This window comes from Pyrus communis, chromosome 8, assembly GCF_963583255.1.
Source record: "Pyrus communis chromosome 8, drPyrComm1.1, whole genome shotgun sequence".
Lineage (NCBI taxonomy): Eukaryota > Viridiplantae > Streptophyta > Magnoliopsida > Rosales > Rosaceae > Pyrus > Pyrus communis.
Genome location: NC_084810.1, coordinates 26,914,306 through 26,936,859, shown reverse-complemented (window position 1 = coordinate 26,936,859; position 22,554 = coordinate 26,914,306). Strand labels below are relative to the sequence as shown.

Here is a 22,554-nt window from a genome sequence, read left to right as displayed (position 1 = left end):
AGAAAGAGGAACTTACTGTAACTAGATTGTCATTGGCCAAATGGGCAGCAAGGCACAGGCCAGTGGACATCGCTCCACAACCAGAATATAGGTCCAGGAGCCTTACTTCTGATTTGGCAGACTCCATTTGACAGCTTTGAATCAACCTCACTATCCAAACAAACATCATCCTCAACAGAGATAGTTGAGTCATCACTTCCAGACTGCATATTTTCTGAAATTTCAAAACCAGAAATAACTTGTGAACACATAGGAGCCTGCCAAGTGAAAGAAGGAAAAAAACCAGCATCATGACAGTAATTGCACACTGGAATACAGTTGCGAATACTTGGTGTCGCAATAGTAACTGCACACTGGAATTGGTTTACTCTTCACATCTTGATCAACCTGAGAGAAAAAGGATGACTCAATCATGTTGGACAGCGGAAAAGAATACATGCCCACAAGCAACAGTAGCACAGTGCTTTATGACCTGCAAGAAAGCAAAAAGCTAATAATTCAGTGCCCAATAGCAGGATTCTTACTTTTTAATGTAACAAAACCATGAAACATAGTATTTGGAAATAGAATCATGAAAAGGTTTCTTTCGAAATATCTTACAATGTCTCGTGATCTATAGTACCATTGTGCAGTAAAATAAAATAGCCCACCAATTACCTCAAACATTTCCTAAATCTTACAAATGTAGGGTTCTTCTTTCCTTCCTCTCTAAACATATAAATGAATGGGAACCATTGTCAAATCACATAATAGGCAAATAAAACAAAAGTACTAAAAACATTCTATGCACATGAATCACTCACTACAACCAACGACCAAAATTTCAGTTGAGTATGTTTCTACCTTGAAATATAGCGCGTCAAATTACATAAATATAACCCTTATGTTGTGGAAAAGAACCAGTTATGTGAAATTTGCAATGAATTGGCATGTCAGGAATCATATAATCTGGGGATTCCAACAATCATGGAGATAAGCAGATGGATTGATGAGCAGAAAATTGGTCAAAAAGTTATTTTGATATTAGCAAGTAATAGTTCAATCCACATGGGCATCATCCTAGATATCATAATTGATTCCATCCACCAGCGCCTTTGTGTAGTGACGACAAGCTTGAATTATATCTTCGTCACTGTTTTCAATTATTTTGAACATTAAAATCCATTCAGAAAACAAACAAACAGTAACCAACCTGTCGAAACACAGAAGGACTACTTCGATTTCGACGGAGAAGTAGCTTTTTCCACACTCGTGGCTACCTCCTCCTCAACTCTGGCCTTCCTGGTTTGCCTTGGGCTCTTCGATTTCGGCAGAGAACCTGAAGAGGTTCCGGCTTTCGACTTCCGCTTGCACGCCATTCTGCTTACGGCGGAGAGAGGGTGAATCGCCGGAGAAGACGGTGGATCTTAGAGAGAGAAAGAGAGGGCAGGAGACAGAGAGAGATGGGCAATAGGGTTGTTTTAGTGCGTGAGTGATTGGATTGGGTTGTGTTTTATAGTGGGCCGTGAAATTATGGGGAGTGCGCGGCGTGTGGGCGGGAAAACGGGAAATTTGGAAAGTGGGGTTTGAATTTTGAGGTGACGTTTGGTTTTGGAGCGCAAGGACTTTGGGGCCGTTTGGTTGCGGGGGTGACTTTTCGGTGTGTTTGGATCTAATTTTGGTTGCCTTTTGAGGTTTTTTTTTTTTAGGAAAACTAATGAAAATGGTTTGAAAACTTTAAGTTTTAATGATAAGGATAAAATAAAGGGTAAAGTGAATAGTACCAAGTTTGACTTTTTAGTGTAAAAATGTGATTTTTCGTTAAAGTGAACAATACCGCGGACTTTTCTTTAAAACTTCCTCTTCTTTTTTTTTTGCTCCCTATTTGTATAATCTTAATTACCAATTTACCATAAATAAGTGTTATAGTTGTGCAAACATACGCCGAATGTATGTTGAGAATTAATAGAAAGTTGTAATAGGAGAGACAACGTATTAATTTCGTGAATATTATATGGTGTAATATTACGTATTACTACTGACAACTTAGAGGTATGTGGATTCTTTATCTTTTTGGTTCATGAAAGTGGTTTTACTATGAGAAAATACTGATTTCCATGCTATTTTTGCTCTATTTTCGTGTCATTTACTTGTTTTTGTTTTTGAATTTTTGTTTCCATACCTTTTTTTATATGGAGATTCTATATTTGGACTTGTAAAATTATGTTTTTATTGCCTTACAAAGAGACTTGTCTCAATAATGCTAGTAGTATCGAATATCTATATATATAAAGTGAGAAGGCCAGTTTGGTGAAGCTTTCAAAAATGCCAAGAAAGCCCCTTTGTTTTCTTCACAATCCAAATCCATAAAAATCGGAAAATGGGGACAAACTGGTAAAAAACCATCACTGAAAAAAGATAAATCATCATAACCGTAAAGTTTTGCTGAATGAAGAATTAGAACCGTGACATGGGATTCAACCACCCTCCCACGTTCTACAAACTACCAACTAGATCAAAAACGTCCACTCCCTCACTTTCCATCCTCTCATTCTCTTCCAACAAGCTCACTGGTCTCTCTCTCTCTCTCTCTCTCTCTCTCTCTCTCTCTCTCTTCACTCTCTCTCTCTCGCTCGATTGCTCGCTCTCTCTAAAATCCAAAATTGACAGGAAATTGACGACGTGTTTGTGATTCTCCATCTTCTATGTAAATATTCTAATGACTGTCCACTATTCATCAAATTCTTTTTAATTTCCTTCCGTTTTCATGCATGATTGTTGATTATTTTCTTTTGAGTGAAAAACTGGATTTGTTTCTTCTCCATGTAAGTGCCCATTGGTGAGTTTCTTATGCTTACAAGGAAACTATTGGCTCTGGGGAGTTTTTGTTTATATTAATCCATTTTCCGATTATTTATCAGGCTTTTTCCATTAGGTTTTCAAATCATTTGCATTCGGTGCAGGCAGTGAAGTTAAATGTGATATGGTGTATGTGTGAGCGAGACATTGTGAGGAATGACAAAAACGTGGGAAGCAGAAAAAGATGAGGAAAGAAATTAGAACGTGAAGAAGGAAAAACTGTTATATGCAGTTGTCAGTAGTCTCCCAGGTTTCAAACTGCTATGGGCAGTTGCCATTTGATTCCACATTTAATTGATCGCCAATCTCTCAGGTATTTGCTTCCACCCTTTTCTTCTCTTTTGTCTTCTTTGGCATTTGATTTCTATCTCCCTTTTTATCCTGCGTTTTAATTTTAGATTCTGGGATTGCTTCTATTTATCCATTATTTTTCCCAATCTATTTCCTGTTTATTCCCGTGCAAAGTGCATTGCAGGAAGGCGAAGCATCATATGGCCATTTTTAAAGGTAACGCCCCAGAATCTATTGCTTAATTTAAATTTTTCTTCAGGTAAGGTTTGTTTGATCGTTTTTATGCAGTTTTCTCTCCTTTTGCAGAAAATCGAAGCCATCGTTTACGTATTTCGTCTACACTTTTGGTTTCTCCAATATTCTCTTTTTCTACTATTATATCCACAAAGTGAATTGTCAGATAATTTAGAACGCAGGAACAAAGAAGGAAGGAAAACAGGAAATCCTTCATGTTAGTTTTCTTTTACAGGAAGACCCATTTCACTCACCGTGATCAACAACTGCAGCTTCTTGAAGTAGCCTTTCACTCACCATAAACGACAAGTGCGGCTTCTTTAGCAGTATGTTTATTAGTCTCTTTTCAAATCAAATTCACTGCCATTAATTAACTGTTTATCATCGATCATTCATTTATGATCATATTGATGCTATTTGATTATTCATAGATCTGCCAAATATGATATATAGTATAGAGTTGTGCTATGTATTTCTAATTTGGTTTCCATGCAAGAGAATAATATCATATTTGCATATCACTGTATTAGTTTACAAAGTGTTTGCGAAAACGTCTCAAAGTGTGTTTTGATTTCTGGTTTGCTTAATCTATATCTATATCTATATATATAAAGGGAGAAGGCCAGTTTGGTGAAGCATTCAGAAATGCCAAAAATGTCCTCATTTCATACACAAGGCTAATGGATAACTGCTCATAAAAATAGGGTTAAAAACGTAAAAATATGGAATTACATCTCAATAATGATTCCGACCATTGGATCAAATCACCAGACTTTCTATATATATATAAAGGGAGAAGGCCATATAAAGGGAGAAGGTCAGTTTGGTGAAGCATTCAGAAATGCCAAAAATGTCCTCATTTCATACACAAGGCTAATGGATAACTGCTCATAAAAATAGGGTTAAAAACGTAAAAATATGGAATTACATCTCAATAATGATTCCGACCATTGGATCAAATCACCAGACTTTCAATTAAATTTCACCCATTAGATTAAGCATACAGTTACTGTTCCAGATGAAAAAAACGATAATCGACCACAACTACTCCAGATGGAATCGAAGCACTCCATATCAACAATTGCACATACTAAAGATGGAACCGCCCTCCATCGCACGTTCTATCTCTAATATTAGAAAGCCAGAAGTCAAGTTTGGTGTCTCAAGGCTTCATCAAAAATAATTGGACTAAAAAGCCCTTTAAACAAAAAAATCTAAAACTGAATGAAAATAATAGAAACAAATTTACAAGGGCAATTTTGTCACAAAAAAAATAGAAAATCTCTAATATTAGCAACAAATTATTTAAAAAGCTGAAAAAAAGTAAAAAAAAAGAGACGTGAGTGAAAAAAATAAACATGGTGTTCATCATTTTCAACCGTATTAATCCCCCACTTTCTCAGTTACCTCCCACAATTAACCGGCTATTCCCTCCAGGGTGTTGTGCTCCTCATAGACTGCCAAGAAAGCCCCTTTATTTTCTTACAATCAAACCTTTAAAAGTTCAAAAAGCTAGGACAAATTGGTAAAAAAAACCATAACCGAACAAAAAAACTGTATTGGAAAATAATAAACTTCAGGAAAAAAAAAACATTATAATTATCCTCTAAAATTTAGCAGTATTGCGGTTTTGACAGTAAAACAAAGAAAAAAGTGTGTCCAGTTCCTCATTTTCTTTTAAGACCCTAAAATACAACATTTTAATTAAAAACAAAAATCAACACTTTAATAAAAACAAATCAATTAAAAAATAAAGTGGAGAACACCATTTTAGGAGAGAAATATTAAAAAATAAAGTGAAAAAAAGGCCACATGGTGAATAACTGCTCTCCATTTTAGGAGAGAGATATTAAACAGAAAAATTAAAATTTGTTATGTTGGGAAAAAAAAAAAAAAAAAAAAACAAAACAAAACAGGAATGGAATAACTTCTCCTCCATTTTAGGAGAAAATATTAATATCTATATTTAAAAAGGTATCTAATACATTATACTAACATATGCATATGGTCCAACTAATTTAGAATGTCTCCAACAAATTTCTATCCATAGGACATACTAATATCTTATAAAATGATATATAGAGTAAAAAATAAATAAATAAATAAAAAAATGAAACCAACGTGGGAGAAAGAAAGGGGTAGAGGTTGCCGTGGGTTTTCAAAAAACCGTGAAGCTTGCCCACTACAAGCACTAACTTCCCCATTCGTATAACCCCATTTTTTCCGTACAACATCAAAAGGGTTATAATCTACAAGGACATTTTGATACAAAAACATATCAGATAATCAAAGGAAAAAAGATAAAATAATTAGATAAAATTGAAATAAAAAAATAAAAAATAAAATAAAGAAAAGAGATAAGATAAAATTAAAAAATTAAAATAATGTGGGAGGAAGAATCACCACGTTCTGCATGTTTAATTTTCAAACTGCATAGCAGTTCCCGTTCAGTTTTTAAACTCTCACAGCCTTTCATCATCACTTCCCGTTCTAAGTTAAAAGATTACAGGAAAAAGGAGATAATTGCCAACGGAAACCAACCCACCCACGTCTATCTTCTATTCCCCCATTTTCTGATCAAACTTCTTCCTCACACAAACCTCTCTATACAATCGATCATTCAAGAGACTCTGTAACCTCCCACAATTCCACGTACAACTCTATTCATTCTGTTTTCTAACTGCAGCCTACCACTTCATATTCTCTCCTTCTTTCACTACTATTTCTCTACAGGTTTCAGTTCTCACCCATTTGCATGCTAAGAATGTACACAAATCGGTAAGTCTCTCTCCCACGCATTTTCTTTAAATTCGGTTTGGTTTTCTATAATTTGATAATTTTTGGGTTTTTATTTTATTGTAAAATGTAAAATCTGATCTTGGGCGTTTGAAATTCTTTCAGGTAGAAAGAACTGCTTTCTTTTGTTTGTTTTGCTTTGCGTTACAGAGTACTGCTTTCTTTTGTTTGTTTTGCTTGCTTCTGTTTTCTCTACTAATAAATTTATTTGTATTTTTAGGATGCCAAGTTTGGTAGAAAGAAAGCGCCAGAGCCGCAGCAAAACGTGCAGTCCATTGATGGTGTTGTGACTAATGGGAGTAGTTCATGTGAAGAGAACAGGTAATGGATTTGATCTTATCATTTGCTATATTGAATTTGTAGAGTTGGGCTCAATTGTTCTTCATTTTTGTCTGTTTTTCAAGCAAAAATTTACATTGAACAGTATTATAGTTCAAAAACATCTGTTATACAAGCACTAACTTCCCCGTTCGTATAATCCCATTTTTTCCGTTCCTACTTATTTTCCCATATCCAAATTCAAATGTTAATTTTCCCCTCAATTATACAACTGCTATCAACAGTTGTTCCTTGGTTTTACAGACTCTCACACTCCAACGTAGGATAAAACGGGTATTAAGCAACGCCCGAGTCATCATTCTTCTTAATTTCAATTTTTTCGCTTTTTTGTTTTGCCATTCTTCTCCCACTCCCTCTCCCCAGGCGTAAAAAGGAAATTAATCTAGGTGTAAGCTTCTTTTTTTCACTTTTTTTCCTGCATCGTTGTACTCATTTTACACATTTTCATGTAAGCATAATATGTAATTGTATGAATATCCAGGTTTAGCTTCATATGGGTTCTTTTAACTTCTTCCTTTGAAATCTTCATTGTGTGTTTTTTAAAATTTTGGTCAGATTATGAGTTTCACTTTTGATTATCTTAATGTGCTATACGTGTGCTATGGTAATTTTAAAAATTATTTGTTTTCATTCTTAGGATATTTACAAGAATACCCACAAAAAATGAAGAAGGAACCTATTGATAAGATCTCAAACAGACGTGTCTCTATTTTTACACCTGGTTGGGAGATATATGTCGGAGTAAAAACTACTGATTTAAGCCAACTGATTCTCAAAGAGTGGAAAAAGAAGAAGCATGAGCAGTATGTATCCTAAATTATATACAAATTTGTTACAAGAAATCTAACATTATATATACCTTCAATGTATAGGTGGCGCATGAAAAAGGCTGTGGAAGAATTAAAACCTTCAACAACTCCTCAGATCATATGTATTTGGAATAAAGTCCAACAAATAAGGTACAACACCATTTCTTACCTATTTATTTTTAATGGCATTCTCTATATCATTCTACAAATTAATTATCTCAAATTATAAAATAAAATAAAACAATGTATGGGTGCAGAAAAAAGATTAACAGTGGCCAAACAACTTTTCTAAATACGGTAAGTCTTCTCTTATTTTCATACAAAAGTATACTATAAATTCAAATTGCATTCAATTTTCAAATATAAATAAAATTGCATTTTTTGTCAGTTTTACAAGCATCACACCCGTCTCAAAGTACAAAGGTTGAAGTACAAGATTAAGGTAATATTTCTTATTATTTAATTTTTTTTAAATATGGTTACAATTTGTTACCTCAAACTTGACAAATATATTTATCTTTCAGTATTCTACAAGTAACTGGAGTAAAAGTATTGCCATGAGAAAATTGTCAAACTTAAAGGTATTTAGGTTAAGTTGCTTACAATCTTTATAGTTAGGATTGTGCATTATAGTTAGACTTCTTATTTTATCATCATTGCTTGCAGATTAACCATGAAAATCTAAAGCATCAAGTGCAAGCAAATGGGTGGCAAACATGGCTTTGATTTCACACGTAGGCGCTAGGTTTACATATGTACATGTTGTCCATATTTTACTTTGCTTCATATATTAGGAGTTCATCCCTAGCTAGCATATAACTTTGATTGAAAACTTATGAATCTGAAACATTTTGATTTAAGGACATTAAGTGTTGTCAATATGTATTTAGAAATCAAATTACATGTCATATTTTCATATTTTTTTATTTATAAATAGTATATGTTTTCCCATTTTATCTTCGTTGTTGTTTTAAAGAAAAAATAGTAAAAAATGTATGAGAGATTACTCACATATGTGCAAATTGGATGAAATATATGCTCCTAAATTATTCAACAAATGTGGCAATATGACAATATGGCATGCGATAACACCATTATCACTTTGGAATGATGGGATGATTGTACGGTAACACCATTATCTCATCAACCTTTCTTCAACTCAAGCAATTGGAACTACGTAGCCTGGCCCATGCTTTAATGTTAAACATCTCAATCCCAACCCAAAATGGCACACCCATAATTATGTACTCACTCCTCTAACTGTATCAACTATCCCATTCATAAATTTCATTTTTGGGTACAATGGGCAGGTGCAACAAGACTAAGTTAGATGATTGAACATAATAAAAAATTGAAAATAATAAGAAATTGTTGTGATGGACACAAACACAATTTATAAAATAATCACTTAAGAAATATAAGAATATCTAAAATAACACATCTTTGGGGCGCGTAGCGCCCGTGATGCAAAAATGCCTCTCGCACGCACGTTAGTGCGTGCAGAGAGGCTAGTATAGATATAAAGCCACTTGTATCATAGTAGTTACATAAAAATCAAAATGTAAATACACATGTATAAATAACCCAATGCCTAATTTAGGCATCACTCTCAAGTCTCAACCCAAACAATACAACAACGCGCCCAAATCACAATTATGGACTTCCCTTAACTTTTTGTTCTCATGTGTTTTATTAAATATTTAAAAAAAAATTAATGACGGTTAGAAAGTGTTTTTAGTAAAATTGATTTTGGACCAAAAGTATTAAAGTGCTTTTTCTGGATTCACTTAATTTTAATTAAAAAAATAGTTTCAAAAATATTTTTCACCAAGAACGTTTTTACTTATTTAAAGGCCAAATCGGATAAATGATCATTGTGGTCATAAGGTATTCATAAGATAACCCATGTGCTAAAAAAACTTGGATTTAAACCCCTATGGTGTACTCCGTTAGCAAATTTAGTCCAAAAGTGATTTTTTCCGTTAACTATCTGTTAATACATGGGTAAAATTGTACTTTACAACTCTACCAAGTTATAATGAAACCATCTTTAATTTTTACAACTCTACCAAGTGTTAATTTCTCACGGCTACTTTACCCATGTATTAACAGATAGTTAACGGAAAAATCACATTTGGACCAAATTTGCTAACGGAGTACACCACAGGGGTTTAAATCTGAGTTTTTTTTAGCACATGAGCTATCTTCCGAATACCTTATGACTACAAGGATCATTTATCTGATTTGGCCTTATTTAAAAGGTATTCTCAAACAAACATTTAACCTTTCAATTTTGGCATTCTAATAGTTAAAATACATCACAATGTTATGGACAATCAATGGTGGATACAATTACTTTCACTAAATGAAAGTGATATATGTACAAGTAACAAATGGATTAAATACGATTGATACAACATAGCAGTAGTGAGAGGCTGCAGGCAACTAAAGCCCAAAACAACGAAATTACACTTGGATATTGAAACTTACAACAAATATGAGATCCCCATATATTTTGATTTTCAATGATGAGAACCCCTTTTTTTTTTCCCCCCACGATGAGATCCCCATATCTGAGGAGTATATCTTGCTATTCTATATATAGCAGTTGTACATATTTGGTCACCTGTACTGCAGGGCACGAGTCTGGATATATTTATAGATAGATGCATCCTTGTTACATGAGAGAGTTCTTTCAAGTCAAACGATACTACTGGTGCATGCTTGATCATCAACAGTACTAGTACCACCTCGGTTTGATTCTACCGCAGGATCAATAGCGGTTGTAGGAATTGAATTGTTTGGGGTAGGGTACTCAAAACCACGAGGTTTGTAATATTTAGTGAAGTGAAGATAGCAGAAAACTAAAAGGAGGAAGGTGGTGACGTAGATAGAATAGGCAGCACATTTGAACCACAAAGGAAATGGAATGGTCATGGATATGAAGAAGGTTGTGACCCCAAAGAAAATGCTAGAATGATGAGAAAGGCCGACTATTGTTATTCCGGCGAGAAAGTACCCGAAGTGAATGGATTTGCTCACCAAGATACAAGTGAAGGCAAGTAAGATTGATAGTCCAAAAATGTCAAAGGTCATAGGGAGAGAGAGCTTGCCGGGAGGAATTTGGAAGCGGATAAGCGCTAGTCTGATTGCTGCTGTCAAGCAAAATCTGACGATTATTTTTGCCCAATCTAAGTTGTTGGTTGGGAACTTATCGTACTTCCTCCGATCTAGAACTTGCGGCACAACGGCTTCTAGGTCTGGTTCGCCATCAAGATGATCACGATCGACGAGACTGATTATCAGAGCATTGAGGAGTTGGATTATCTTTGCACAAAAACAGTTCATTTTGTTATGCAGAAAAGGAGGGAGAGATAGTGTATGGAGGGCGAGATACAGCTACAGGTTTGATGGATTATATAAGCAAGCTTACAATTATTTAATGAAATAGAACCTAGATTCTTTTGTCGACAATAGAAATTAGGGTTTGTTTACGTGGTCCAGACCTTTTTCTTGGTAATTTAATAATAAAAGTTGTGTCATTTAGTACTACGGTTTAATGATATTTCTCTTCACTTGTAAATAAAAGGTTTTAGATTTGATTTTCACCGACGGTGAATTTGAACCAAATTATTGGTAACCCATTGTGAAACTAAGTTCATTGACTAGATTGTATGAATCCTCTCTTACTTTGCATGTTAGATGCATGGCATATACATAAAACTTATATTTGTAGGTGCAACCTAGCATGGCATATACTCAGATTTAGCACCTAGAAACTCATTAAGAACGAAGAGGATTATGAACATTACATGAACCCTGGAACATGGCATTTATCCTAGAACTTCATGGAATCAATTTACATGATTAATTCTGAACCTAACCACATGTTACTAATGAATGAAAGAAGATATGACAGTCATCCTTATCATTCTCAACAAAAAGCAAACATAAACAAGGTAGCTAAGCTTTCATGTTTGCTTAAAAATAATAATAATAATAATAATAATGAACAGCACAATCCACGTTGAATGTAATTTTAAGCCGCTAGCACGTGTTACCATATCCTTGCACAGTTGCACTTGGCTTCATTTGAATCGAAAGCTAAAGTTGAGTTTCGTGTGAATTATGAAATGAGACTTACTCCAAGACAAAAGTTCGACTCACCACTCGCATCACTGTTTAAATTAAAAAAGTAGCCCAAGGTGGATCGTGGATGAATCAACTGTACGAATAGAAAGGATAATTTGGACAATCTAGTTTGTATTCAGGTACAGTTTTCTTCGTGTTGTGAGCGTCGAAGGGACTGTTAGTTGTAAGCCGTTCAACTTGATGAATATTTTAAATATAGTTTTTATTTTTCAACACGTTTATCCATTGGCTAAATCCAGAAGGAAACCTAAGTCGGATCAAAGTGGTGTCTTCTGGTCTGCGCAGTATATCTTGCCATTCTATATTTATCCATTGGCTAAATCCAGAAGTAACAAATGGATTAAATACGATTTATACAACAAAAGCCCAAACAACAAAATTACACTTGGATATTGAAACCTACAACAAATATGAGATCCCCATATATTTTTATTTTCAACGATGAGAACCCCTTTTTTTTTCCCCACGAGATCCCCATATCTGAGGAGTATATCTCGCTATTCTATATTTTTTGGTCCTTTCAAGTCAAACAATACTGCTGGGGCATGCTTGATCATCAACAGTACTAGTACCACCTCGGCTTGATTCTACCGCAGGATCAATGGCGGTTGTAGGAATTGAATTGTTTGGGGTAGGGTGCTCAAAACCACGAGGTTTGTAATATTTCTTGAAATGAAGATTGCAGAAAACTACAAAGAGAAAGGCAGCAACGTAGATAGAAAAGGCAGCACATTTGAACCACAAACGAAATGGGATGGTGATGGATATGAAGAAGGCTGTGACCCCAAAAAAGACGCCAAAATGATGACAAAGGCCAGCAATTGATATTTCAGCGAGAGAGTACCTGAAGTGAATGGATTTGCTCACCAAGATACAAGTAAAGGCAAGTAAGACTGATAGTCCAAGAAAGTCAAAGGTTACAGGGAGAGGGAGCTGACCAGGAGGAATTTGGAAGCGAATAAGCGCTAATCCGATCGCTGCTGTCAAGCAAAACCCGACAATTATCTTTGCCCAATCTAAGTTGTTGGTTGGGAACTTATCGTACTTCCTTCGATCTGGAACTTGCGGCACTGCGGCTTCTAGGTCTGGTTCGCCATCGGGATGATCACGATCGTCCGGACTGATTATCAGAGCATTGAGTTGTTGGATTTGCTTTGTAATAAAACGGTTCATTTTGTTATGCAGAAAAAGGCGGTTGCTGTGTATTTTTATTCTGCTTGAATGGTCGTCCTACCCTTATACCCTTATATATACAGTGAGGAAAAGCAAAATATGGCATACGTGAAAAGAAAACATGGCATCTGGGAAAAGCAAAACATCCTTTCATTTTGTTATGCAGAAAAAGGCGGTTGCTGTGTATTTTTATTGTGCTTGAATGGTCGTCCTACCCTTGTACCCGTATATATACAGTGAGGAAAAGCAAAATATGGCATACGTGAAAAGAAAACATGGCATCTGGGAAAAGCAAAACATCCTTTCATTTTGTTATGCAGAAAAAGGCGGTTGCTGTGTATTTTTATTGTGCTTGAATGGTCGTCCTACCCTTGTACCCGTATATATACAGTGAGGAAAAGCAAAACACGGCATTTGGGAAAAGCAAAATATGGCATTGCCTGGAATCTTCTGAATAGTCGACCAAAAATATATCACTGATTTCAACTATATTGACCACAAAAATCCAAGCAAAAAAACAAACGAAAAGGACTGCCCACCAAAACCTATGCAAATTCGACTGACAAAAAAACTTTGAAAATTCGACAACTTTAACATGCAAATCCAACAAAGAACTGTAAAATCAAGGTTGAAAGCTTAAAACCCAAAAATTCTTGAAACCAAAGTTTCAATATCATATTAGATAACACCGGAAGGTAAAAATCATACGAATTTAGGAAATGGGTAAAGTATTAATCCTACCACAAATGCTACAGTTATATTAACGCTTGGACACACAAATATTCTAAAACCCATTTATTTGTCTTATCATGTACCACTTATCCTTGAAGTTCAGAGTACTTGGTCATCTATAACCCCTAAATCTCCAACATTTTCACAAAATACAAACTAAATTTAAAAAAAAAAAAAAAAAAAAAAAAAAAAAAAAACTTGAAACGAAATCTCTCACCTCTCCCACACATTTCTTGGGATATTGCTTACGAGCCTCCTCATCTTCCACCGGTTTGCTAATAAACCTCAATTCCTTTCCGTCTTCATCAGCCAGCTACCTCCTGAGTCACTGGCTTCCTCGGCAGAGAAGCAGTTTTTTCTGCACTCGTTGCTACTTCCTCTTTATCTCTCGCTTTATTGATTTGCCTCCGATTCTTTGATTTAGGTGTAGAAGCAGATTTTTCCACACTCGTTCTCTTCAACTCTTGCATTTTTGGTTTGCCTCAGCTTCTTCGATGTGGCAAAGAAGCAGTTCTTTCCACACTCATTGCTACCTCCTCATCAACTCTCGCCTTCTTGGTTTGTCTCCGATTCTTCGAGTGCAGCGGAGAAGCAGATTTTTCCACAATTGTTGCTACCTCCTTCTCAACCCTCGCCTTCCTGGTTTGCTTCGCGTTCTTCAATTTCGGTGGAGAGGCCACTTCTTCCACACTTGTTGCTACCTCCTCTTCATCTCTCGCCTTCTTGGTTTGCCTCGTCATCTTCAATTCTGGCGGAGAAGTAGCTTTTTCCACACTCGTTGCTACCTCCTCCTCAACTCTCGCCTTCTTGGTTTGCCTTGGGTTCTTCGACTTCGGCGGAGAACCTGAACAGGTTACGGCCTTCGACTTCCGCTTGCAGGCCATTCTGCTTACGGCGGAGAGAGGCTGAATCGCCAGAGAAACGGTGGATCTTTTAGAGAGAGAGAGAGAGAGAGAGAGAGAGAGAGAGATGGGCGATAGGGTTTTTTTAGCGCGCGAGTGATTGGATTGGGGTTCTGTTTTATAGTGGGCCGCGAAATTAATGGAGTGGGGAGTGCGCGGCGTGTGGGCGGGAAAACGGGAAATTTTGAAAAGTGGGATTTGAACTTTGAGGCGACGTTTGGTTTTGGAGCGTAAGGGCTTTGGGGGCTGTTTGGCTCTATTTTTGTTTATATTTTGACTTTTTTTTTCCGGATCAAGATTCTCTCCGGAGCAAAGAGTGAGGATCCTCCTGATCAAGCCCATCGGGCCGTTGAAATTTTATCTCACAGTTACAAACATGGGTCTCTTTAAAATTTATAATAATTGTAGCCGTTAGATAAAATTTCAACGATCCAATGAGCTTGGTCTGGAAGATCCTCACCTTTTGCGAGGATCCTGATCCTTTTTTTTCTTATTTACCATAAATCATTGCTATAGTGTGCAAATATACGACGAATGTATGATGAGAATTGGAATTAGATTTGATTCGGATTCAAATTGTGGGGATCTTAGGAATCCGCATATTTTAGCCAATTATCGTGTATCGTGTGGTCAGAAATTATTTGACTTTTTTATTTAAAATTAAATACAAATAATACCTTAAAAAAACTGATCGTACGATATACAATGAACGATTAAAATGTAAACATTATTTATGATCCCCACAAAGTGAATCATGAGAGGATCCTTTTTCATGAGAATTAATAGAATGTTGTCATAAGAGAGACAACTGATTTAAGTTCGTGAATATTATATATTAGTACATTATTACCGTGTTATTCTTAGAAAGGGCAATGATTTCTACTTTATTTTTGCTCCATTACCGTGTTATTTTTGCTTTTTTGACTTTTTGTTTCTATACCTCAATGAAACTTCTCTCAATTATATTATAATACCTAAATTAGCTATGAATGGAATTCTGGTTGTCAACTAAAATTTTATGAAATTTCTATTCTAATTCTATAATTAAAACTGAATGGGTTGCAAAGTTTAGCTACAACGCTGGCTGCTCTAGCTAATTGTCACATCTCCTTCCACCATTACCGTGTTATATTGTATGTTTAGGTATGGATGTTGGATCTTCACATCTCCCTCCACCAAATTTTCAATATTTAATAATAAAATAATTAATTAAATAACCTTGATTATTTGCTAATTACTTATAGTTTACAAAAATATTCTTCTTATTATCTATTTATATCATCATTTGTACTATTTTTTTAATAAAAATAAAACATACATGTTTTGATGTGTCATATATCTATTGAGTGGTACAAATAGATAATAAATGTAGCGTTGTTCTATCGTTCATAAATATTTAAATATGTTAAGTCATACCCCATTTGATTCCCAGCCGTGCAAAGCAATCCAATAATCTAGTGGATATCTCAAGTGTCAGTCGAAATTAAAAATATATATATGTACCCAGTAGTAAGGAGAGCTAAAAGGAAAGATTGATCACTAAAATGGTACCTTTATTGACAAAAACATACAAATGTATATAACTTTTTCTTTTTAGCTTAGCCTTATATCTTTCTAAGCTTGCCCTAATGCATTTCCATCAAAACCACAGCTAAACCCTCTACAAGAATATCTCTATTTTACTTTAATTCCATCCTCAGTGGGATGAGGATCCCATCTGGATCCAAATGGTGATGATCTTAGAGATTCTCACATCCTAATCGTTCATCGTATATCATACGGGCAATTTTCGTCATATACTATTTGTTTATAATTTGAAATAAAAGAATTCAAATGATTTACGATGAACTGTTTGGATTTGAGAATCCATAAGATCCCCATCATTTGAATCCGGATGGATCCAAATCCTCGTCAGTGGAGGGGTGGAGGCAACATGCATGGCACTTTTAAGTGGCTGACATAATTTGCTTTTTTTGTTATCCTATTAGGCAAAAATGCAATTAAAAATGACTTCTTTCGGGGACAAACTGAAGTCAGTTTTGCGGTTTAGCTAGTGCATTTGACAAAAAAATTAAAATAATGCTCTTTGTATTGTTTTTCGGCATATTGTTGACCACTTTTAACCAATAATTTAGTCTAAAGAAAAATACTAAGAAGATACTCTTAAAATGAGATTATTTATGAATTTTCTGTCATCTCATATTTTAATGTTAATTTTCATATTAATATTGTAAAATATTGTGCAAAAAATATGAGGTGACAGAGAGTTCATGAAAAATTCCACTTATATATATATAATTAAATTTGACAACCTATGTGGCACTTAGACATCTTTTAAAGTTTGGCTTTTTACCCGATATGTCAAATTAAATTATTAATTTATTACATTAAATTTTATATAAAATATTTTAAAACAAAAAATGTGACAACCCGTTCCAAATTTTACGTTTTTATTTTATTTTAAAAGCGTGAATTTACTAAATTACCCTAGAGGCAAGGACTTTGACTTCCGTTGACCATCGACTTGAGAGATGTGGGACTTTTTCTTTAAGCATATCCTCGTAGTACTCTTTGGTACGAACGTATAGGCGAAAGCCGTTTGCGCGTCCGGATTATAACGGTATAGTTACGGACGTTCGAAATTGGTTATTCAAGGTTTAATGTGTATTTAAATTAAACCCCCACTTTGTGGGAGAAGCCCAAAATCAGAAACGGAGGGAGGAAAGACGAAAAAAAAAAAAAAAAAAAAAAAAAAAAAAAAAAAAAAGGGAAGAGAGCTTCCCGTGCACCCATACCCGCGCCACCACGAGACCATCTTCCAAGGCCGATTCCGGCCAACTCCGGTGGATTTTTTCGATGCCACCACCACCATCTTGAAGCTCTCATTCCCCTCTACAAAACCCACCCAAGAACCACCTTGATTGACCATGGTATGAGGCTGTTTGAGGCCACGAAAGTTGACGAAAATCAATGGTGCTCCGGCCACCCTTTTCGATTTTCCGGCAAATCGGCAAAGCAATGGCCGATTCCACCACTTGGGCTTTGTAGCCCATCATCCCAGGAGCAAAACCCAACCAACCTTGACCCCGTTGGACCACCGTAGACGACGAATCGACGTCGGGAAGTTTTAGGCATCCGCCGGCTTCGTGGGCAAAATTGACCATCTTCCGTCCACTTTTGGACTTCGTGGCAGGTATGAAAGTTGTTCCACTCACTGAGATCTTCATTTCTGTGAAGTTTGAGAATTTTTGGAAATAGTTGGATTTTCCGGCGAGTCGGGGCGGCCGACCGCCACCCGCGGCGGCGCGTGGCCAGTGGGCCGCCAATGCTATTTTTAGGCTATGTCAAATGTCTTGAATTCAGTTTTGTCATTTGAATGACGTAGGTTGATAGTTGGAACCTAAATTCGTTACGATACGTTACTTGATAAAAATGTGAATCGATGATCCGACCGTTGGATCGTCACCAAAATGGGATATATTATAATACGTAATATTTAAAGATTATAGGAATTTACAGATCGGGAATCCGACTTACGGATCTTCCTGAATTGGATTTGTAAGTTAGTAAAATAAATGTCCATGGCCACTTGTTTTAGGCAATTGGCGGAGATCTGACCGTTGGATCGTAATGAAATTTTAGTATGTTATTCTTGAAACATATTGTGGATCGTTGGGAGTTGCGGATTGGAAATCTGATATGCGGATCTTCCGGGTCAAGTTATACAGGGTTGTAAACCCTACCGTCGATCTTTGATCGACGGTTGACTTGTGGTCAATGGGTATCAAACTATTTTAGAATGTCGTTGAGGTTGTGTTCTATGTGAATTACGTACTCTTCGGATAAGAGTTCTGAGATGTGATTTGATAATTGGTCACAGAGACCAATCATTCAGGACGCCTCGATGTGTGCGCTAGAGAATCATAGCATGGACTCCAAGTAAGTGGATCTTTTCCTTTTTATCGTACATATTATTGAGAGTTCTATCGACACTTTTAAATTGATTAGGTATATTACTTTCATATATAATTATTGTGAATGCTTGAAGTACGATATGAACTACGAATGGCTTGATCCCTATTTAGGGTACGTAGGCAGTCTAACGAGACGTTAGATGCAGCCATAAAATATTTGAGACCAAAGCCTTACTTGGGAAATTGAGTAAGGCGAAGGAAATTGGTAAAGGCAAGTTTTAGTTTTATGAATTAGTTAGCTAAATTAGTGTTAATTGGGTCGTCATGGATAATTATCCCTGAAAATAAGTAGTTTGGGAGTAATGCGTTATTGATTGTACACTTCTCACTGTATTGTTTATAATTGAACATGCTACGACATGGTTGAGTATTAGATTGCATCATAGTATATCAATATGTATATTACTTGCATATAATTATTGGGAATGCTTTCAAGTGCAAAGGTGAACTCAGGACACCCTGGTAAGTTCAGGTGAGTTTATGGTACTAGTTGAATCGATTGCGTTATAGCACGACTACAGTTATGTGTTAGGCAACTTCGATACTGTCGTACTGGTTGCCATGAGTTACACATGTTATATTGAGATGCATTGAGAGCTCATAAACCTGCACCCCGGTGTTAGTGCTCCCGCCCGTGGCCAGGGCACAGTCCTTCACGTGATGTTCACCTCCCGCACCTTATGCTCACCTTGGATTCAAGGTAGGTGCACAGTCCTGTTGTACAGACCACTTTAGGTGGTTCCGACTCGTAGGTGACCCGCGATTATTCGCCCAGTCTTCACGTGATCGTAGCACTTGAGCTTATTTATTTACACCCAGTCCTGTCGTACAGACCACTTTAGGTGGTTCCGACTCGTGTGCAGGTATACTTATTGAGCTATATGCTAGCCAGGATTGATAAGATATAGATAAGTCGTACAGGTCACTATAGGTGACTCCGACTTATATGCTAGCCAGGATTGATAAGATATGGATAAGTCGTACAGGTCACTATAGGTGACTCCGACTTATATGCTAGCCAGGATTGATAAGATATGGATAAGTCGTACAGGTCACTATAGGTGACTCCGACTTATATGCTAGCCAGGATTGATGAGATATGGATAAGTCGTACAGGTCACTAGAGGTGACTCCGACTTATATGCTAGCCAGGATTGATAAGATATGGATAAGTCGTACAGGTCACTATAGGTGACTCCGACTTATATGCTAGCCAGGATTGATGAGATATGGATAAGTCGTACAGGTCACTATAGGTGACTCCGACTTATATGCTAGCCAGGATTGATAAGATATGGATAAGTCATACAGGTCACTAGAGGTGACTCCGACTTATATGCTAGCCATGATTGATGAGATACGGATAAGTTGTACATGTCATTTTAGATGACTCTGACTGATATATCACTTTGTATTGATTTAGTTTATTTGGCCTACTTATTAATGTATGGTGGAGTTAATGGCAAACCGTGGTTTTGGTCATTTCTGAGTATGGTTTGGATATATGTATATATGTTGTACTGTCTTATGGAAAACAATACGGGTTTTACATTAGGGCATTACTTTTAGAGAGGTAATAACTTTGGGAAGCTTGGTTTTATTGCTTACTCACACCTTCTGTTTGGTGCCCTCCAGGTTTTAGCTGCTGAGTTCGTATTGACAACAATCTGTGGTGAATCTTAGTATTAATGGATATTTTTGAGGGTATGATTCTTACCCATACTACTGTACCTTACTTATGCTCTGACATCGCGTGTGAAAATGGGTTCGCTCCCACTCGTAGCGCACTCTGGTACTTAGACACTTTTAGATTCAAATTTATTCACTTTTTGTACACTATCACATTTTATGGCTTCGTCACCTTCCAGGTGTCGGCCAGCACGGCTCGATTCAGGGTCCAAGTGGACTTTCTGGGTCGGGGTGTGTCAAAAAATAATAATAAATATTTTTAATAATCAATTTTTAAAAAAATTTGAAGTTGTCAATTTTGGCAACAAGGATCAGGGCTGACAATTCATAGCATACCATATCAAATTTGGATATTTTGACATCTTCTTTAGAAATGCTCTTAACATTTCTCATAATCTAAATAGCAGCACTCATTCTGAAAATCATCATGCAAGAGAGAGGTGTTAGAGAAGCCAGCAAATAACCAAGAATAAGAAGTAAGAGGGGTCATGTAAGTAAGTAGTCTTTGTGAAGAGTACTCGTGCTTTAGAGTTTGTCTCTAAAAATGAAAAAGTGTCATAATTTCTAAAATTATCTTTAAAAATTTTTGTTTTGTAATTTTTGTGAGTGTAATACAATTCATTTATTTCCATATCTTGTCTTCCCAAAAAAATTCTGAAAATCGTTGTGAAATTTGTTCTTGCATATTAGTTGATGTTGAGGCTTAATTGGTCTCAAGTTTGGTTTCCTAGGGATTTGCTTGCTTGGGCTCATCTTTGTTATACTAACTTTGTTGGGCTTTGATTTTTATTTCGTTTACTCAGTTGTGCGACCCCTTTTTGAGCTCTCAGTGGTATTCTTCTTGTTGCAAATATACAAATTTACAAATATCTTTGAGATAAAAAAAATTCAAATTTCAACCAGTGGAGATATTTTTTGGAATTTGTACTATTCGAGGAGGTTCAAGCATGCTTTCACCACCTTCGTGTTCATAGGGAGAAATTTCATGGTCCAGAGGTTGAATCAAGTGTTTTTTCCGGCTCATGGCATAAAAGAGCAGAAAATAACATTCAACTTTCAAATGAAAGGGGGGAAAAAATGAAGAAATATCACTCATAGCTCACGTTTCCGGCTCAAGATATAGGTATTGGGATTGTTAAGTGACCCAAACATTGTGAGGTTCTTATAAATATTACATTCTGATCTATTTTGCAACAACGATCGTATGTACGTTCGTGTTAATGGACACTTGAATTCTTTCAAGGTGTTCGATAGATTGTTGCTTTCTCTGTGAGGTACTATAAACTATAGAAAACTTCCTTTCTTTATATAACTTCGAGTGCCTACAGAACTCGTTGCGCCAATATTGCATCATAAAGTAGTATCATGCCGAAAAGTATAGCAACCAATTGGAGCAAAATTATATGTATTGAATCATTTGGACTTAAAAAAAAAATGCATAGAAATTCGGAAAAAGATGAACAAATTAAAGCAAAATTATATGTGCTGGGCAATTGAGACTCGCCCAAAAATGTTATCGAGCTCTGCTGCACGGAATAGTGGACTTCGTCAAAATCACAGGGTCGATCGCTAAAATTTTTAAACAACACATGGTGATAAAGATTGAGCGGAAAAGAGAGAGAAAATGAGAGAATCCCAAACAAGATCATAGAAAGATATCCGAAATGATGATGATAAGAATGTTTTTAAGCATATATAGCTTTACAAGCTGAACACATCTGACACTAAAATGTTGAGTGCTTGTGAACGTTGAGGATCGAATTTTCTCAACTTCTACAGAGATCTAACTTGACATACAATAAGGTAATCCTAACCCATTTACAACAGCATTGCATGGCAATCAATTGAAACAGTTTCTCTCAACTGAACAATGAAATAATCCAAAACAAAATATATGCACTGAAAATTAAAAACTGAAAAAGCTTTAAATGCCTACATCAATATATATCAAAATACCACGTAGTTAATTTGAAATTGTTCAAAAATGAAAAGAAAAAAACAAATCAAACTGGCTTCTTTGGTTGGTCAATCAATCCTTTTCTTTTTCACAAAGCAATACTCTAATCATTTTAAATCATAAAACTTCGAACATTATTGCAAATGGAAGAGCATACAACTCTAATCATTTTGATTACACTAAGTTCTACAAATGTGCCCAATTTGAATGCATGAAATTTCCTCACCGAAGAAGGTTAGGCATTTTTGGAAATAACTGGAGAGAGATGGAAAAGACAGAGAGAGAGAGAGAGACTTGGTCCGCTTGGAATAAAGTTGTGACATAGTATTTTAACATTTCTCCTATAAAATACATAACGTTTAACTTTTTGACTTTTTGTTGGGCATAAATGTTATACGTTTTACTATCAAGAAAAGCAAATTATTTAGTTGATATAGTCTGAAGAGCCCGACATGATATAACCGTTGATCTGTTGTTAGAGATTTGTGTAATTTACTTCAAAATTCACAGTATGATCTACCTTAAGAACATCCTCACCGTGATCGTTGAGGGGAAACAAAAAAGTTGGAAACTATTTCGTTATCAAATCCCTAATTTTTTTTTAAAAAAATATATCGATATTTTTATACTAAGGAAAGGAAGAGTTCGGCTAAGCCGCAACCTAATTT

The 22,554-nt window shown here is 35.8% G+C and overlaps 1 pseudogene; it reads right to left on the bottom strand.

The window, feature by feature from the left end:
• Nucleotides 1-22,554, bottom strand: part of LOC137743256 (DNA (cytosine-5)-methyltransferase CMT3-like) — a 95,774-nt pseudogene that overhangs the window by 32,860 nt on the left and 40,360 nt on the right.